Source organism: Oncorhynchus gorbuscha, unplaced genomic scaffold (genome assembly GCF_021184085.1).
Source record: "Oncorhynchus gorbuscha isolate QuinsamMale2020 ecotype Even-year unplaced genomic scaffold, OgorEven_v1.0 Un_scaffold_2248, whole genome shotgun sequence".
Taxonomy (NCBI): Eukaryota; Metazoa; Chordata; class Actinopteri; order Salmoniformes; family Salmonidae; genus Oncorhynchus; species Oncorhynchus gorbuscha.
The window spans coordinates 82,036-86,060 of record NW_025746808.1 but is presented as its reverse complement, the minus strand read 5'-3'; the positions used below and the strand labels follow the sequence as shown (position 1 = coordinate 86,060).

The 4,025-nt window shown below is 47.8% G+C and overlaps 1 pseudogene; it reads left to right on the top strand.

Moving 5' to 3' along the window:
* The first annotated feature begins 260 nt into the window (after positions 1–260).
* Positions 261–3,387, top strand: LOC124025441 (annotated as a pseudogene).
* Positions 3,388–4,025: the final 638 nt, after the last annotated feature.

Here is a 4,025-nt window from a genome sequence, read left to right as displayed (position 1 = left end):
TTACAGAGTCTACATGGATATTCTGTGACTGTACATGGTTATTCTGTGACTGTACAGATCACATACACAATACTTTCAGAGCACTTGATTTAGGAGGTTGTGCTTTTGGGAGTATTCAATTGATTTTATTATACCGGACAAACTCAAGTACAGCTTAAGGATATTTGACCAATGTCTGGTGCAGTATATAGTAGGTTGTCATCTATATTACCTGGACTGTTGATGACTTCAGTGTCCTTGTTCCCCCTTTTGTCCCTCAGGTCTCAAAGGAGGTGGCGGCCCCGGCAACGGTCCAGACGGACAGGACAGCAACTTCACCTCTTACACGTTCCACGGCGACCCCCATGCTACCTTCGCCACCTTCTTCGGCGGCGCCAACCCGTTCGAGATGTTCTTCGGCCGTAAGGCCAACGGACGCGGGTCCGGGCGGCGGGGACGGATGAGACATGGAGGACGGTAATCTAATTGCTCGGTTCGCTCACCTCGCTTTAACCTCAACGACCCCTGACCGCCACGCGGGCTGCGGCAGCAGAGGGAGGAAGCAGGACCCGGCCGTTCATCACGAGCTGCGGGTATCCCTGGAGGAAGTGTTTCATGGTTGCACCAAGAGGATGAAGATCAGCAGGGAAGAGGATGAACCCTGACGGACGGACCATGAGGACGGAGGATAAGATTCTCACCATAGAGATTAAGAGAGGGTGGAAGAGGGGACCAAGATCACGTTCCCCAGAGAAGGAGACGAGTCACCCAATACCATCCCTGCTGATATAGTGTTCGTCATTAAGGACAAGCCCCACATGCACTTTAGAAGGGAGGGGTCGGACATCGTACCTGGTGAAAGTTAGTCTACGACAGGTGAGATGGGTTTGCTTGGGGGGCGGATCTTGGTGGCCCGCCTCAAAGTGAGAGTAAGGGGAAACACTTCCAGTAGAAGGTGGTTCAATGTGGAATAATCTAGCTTGGTCTGGCTAGTGTAGATGCTATAGAAATAGGCATTCAGAATGGATCGTGTTCAGTTGGCACATCGTAGCAGAACATTTTGCAACAGAAATGTAAATCTGTGATCTTGTTGGTCAAGTTCAGTGATACCTTCCTGTTTCACTTCACAATCTCCTGTTTGGGGGTCTACTGAACACAAGCCTGGTCATTGTTCAGCAGACTGGAGGGAGAACAGAGTTTAGACCAGTGCAGATAGAGAACATTATGATATAAGGAGGATGTTATGTAATTCCCACTGTAAAGGAGAAAAACAGGAGAGGCGGCAGTAACACTTCAGGAGTGTGAAGAGACAGCAGGATGGTAGCCCACGCATACTGACTGAGTTAGGACTACTAATATGGCCTGCTCTCTTCTTCTGTCTCTCTCTCTCTCCTCTCTCTTCTCTCTTCTCTCTTCTTCTATCCTCTCTCCTCCTTGCCCTCCTCTCTCCTCTCTCTCCTCTCTCTCTCTCCTCTCTCTCCTCTTGCTCTCTCTCTCTCTCTCTCTCTCTCCTTGTCTCTCTCTCCTTGCCCTCTCTCTCCTCCTTGCCCTCCTCTCTCTCTGCCCTCTCTCTCTCTCTGTCTCTTCTCTCTTCTCCCTTGCCTCTCTCTCTTTCTCTTGCCCTCTCTCTCTTCTCTCTCTTCTCTCTTCTTCTCTCCTCTTGCCTTCTCTTGGCCTTCTCTCTCTCTCTCTCTCTCTCTCTCTCTCTCTCTCTCTCTCTCCTCTTGCCCTCTCCTCTTGCCCTCTCCTCCTCTTCTCTCTCTTTTCGGACTTGAGCTCAGTCGTGTTTTTGATTAAAACAACAAAGTGCCTGTAATGCTGTATAATATCATGGTGTTTGCATCCAAATTACACCCTATTCCCTATTTAGTGCACTACTTTTGACCAGGGCACAATACGGAGTAGGGTGCCATTTGGGACGCCCTCATGCGAATGTTCTGGAAATGTTGTCGAATTCATACAATGAAAACAGCTTTACTTTAAATCACTGCCCGAGCCTTGCTTATCAGTAGTGAAACATCTTTTCTGCTTAGAAGCAAAGTCCTGTTTTAGCAAACCACCAAACCAGAAGAACACAAGTTCAATCTGTTAAAGGAACCTAACCACAAACCTAAATGCCCATTCTGTTAATGACTAGCAGGTTACTGTGTGATGTATGTGTGCCCTGTGTTTTACACTCTGTGACTCTCTACTCTCTCTCCTCCCTCCTCTCTCTCCTCCTCCCTCCTCTCTCTCCTCCCTCCCTCTCTCCCTCTCCTCCTCCCTCCCTCTCTCTCCTCCCTCTCTCTCTCTCCTCCCTCTCTCTCTCTCCTCCCTCCCTCTCTCCTCCCTCCCTCTCTCCCTCCCTCCCTCTCTACTCTCTCCTCCCTCTCTCTCTTTCTCTCTCTCTCCTCTTTCACTCTCTCTCTACTCTCTCCTCCTCTCTCTACTCTCTCCCTCTCCTCCCTCTCTCTACTCTCCTCTCTATCCTCTCTCCCTCTACTCTCTCTATCCTTGCTTTTCTGCTCTCTCTCTACTCTCTCCCTCTCTCTACACTCCTCTCTCTTCTCTCTCCCTCTACTCTCTCTCTCCTCGCTCTCTACCCTCTCCCTCTCCTCTCCCTAACTCTACTCTCTCTCTTCTCTCTACTCTCTCTCTCTCTACTCTCTCTACTCTCTCTACTCTCTCTCTCTCTCTCTCTCTACTCTCCCCCTCTCTCTCTCATCTCTACTCTCCTCTCTACTCTCCTCTCTCTTCACTCCTCTCTACTCTCCTCTCTCTCTCTCCTCTCTCCTCTTCCAGTCGTTGTGCGGTTGCTCTGTGACGGTGTCTACGATAGACGGGAAGACGTGTAACATGAAGATCACGGATGTGATAAAGCCAGGCATGAAACAGACTGTAGCAGGACAGGGCCTCCCCTTACCCAAGAACCCTGAGCAGAGAGGTGACCTGGTGGTGGAGTTTGACGTCAACTTTCCAGAGAACCTCCCCAGCAACGCCAAGGATGTCCTGAAGAGGCATTTACCTGTATCCTAGAAGAACAGACATGGATACAGACACCTGGACAACAGAAAGAAAGGGGTGACATCAGCATTCTCTCTCTCTCTCTCTCTCTCTCTCTCTCTCTCTCTCTCTCTCTCTCTCTCTCTCTCTCTCTCTCTCTCTCTCTCTCTCTCTCTCTCTCTCTCTCTCTCTCTCTCTCTCACACATAAGGACAATGATGAATGTTCACAGATGAAACCCCTTTCTAAATGAATGTTAATATAATTGATATAGGTTGCTGTTTTTTCTATATGCCATGCATGCAGTCCGAATGAGTGTGTTGATATTCCCTATTTTGTCCCAAATAGCACCCTATTCCCTATTTAGTCCCAAATAGCACGCTATTCCCTATTTAGTGTGCTACTTATGACCAGGGCCTATAGGGCGGAATAGGGTCATTTGGAAAGTCACATTATATAGTGTATTAGAGGTTGACCTCTATACTGTATAATGTAACACAACAGGTGGAGATGTTTGTTTTGCCCCTTTTCAAACCTGCACATTTCTGTCCTTTTTAATGTATATAATGTATATCATTTATAATGGCCTCATTGTTCTGGGAAACATTCACATGACATTTCCTGACCCATTAAGTCAGCTGGCTTCATCGTGAAACAAAGTACTGTACATATTTTCATAATAAACGTTTGTAACCCGACGTTCTAGACAACGGACATGGTGTTTACGCCATGGAAAAAGGCCCAACAGTTTCAACACAAAACGGCCCAGTGTAGACCGAAATGCAGCGTGGTGGTTACTCATGTCTTTAATGAAAACAAGAGATACATGAAAATAACTTATAAATACAAAAACAACAAACGGAACGTGAAACCTAATTACAGCCTGTCTGGTAAAACTACACAGAGACAGGAACAATCACCCACGAAATACACAGTGAAACCCAGGCTACCTAAATACGGTTCCCAATCAGAGACAACGAGAATCACCTGACTCTGATTGAGAACCGCCTCAGGCAGCCAAACCTATGCTAGACACACCCCTACTCAGCCGCAATCCCAATGCCT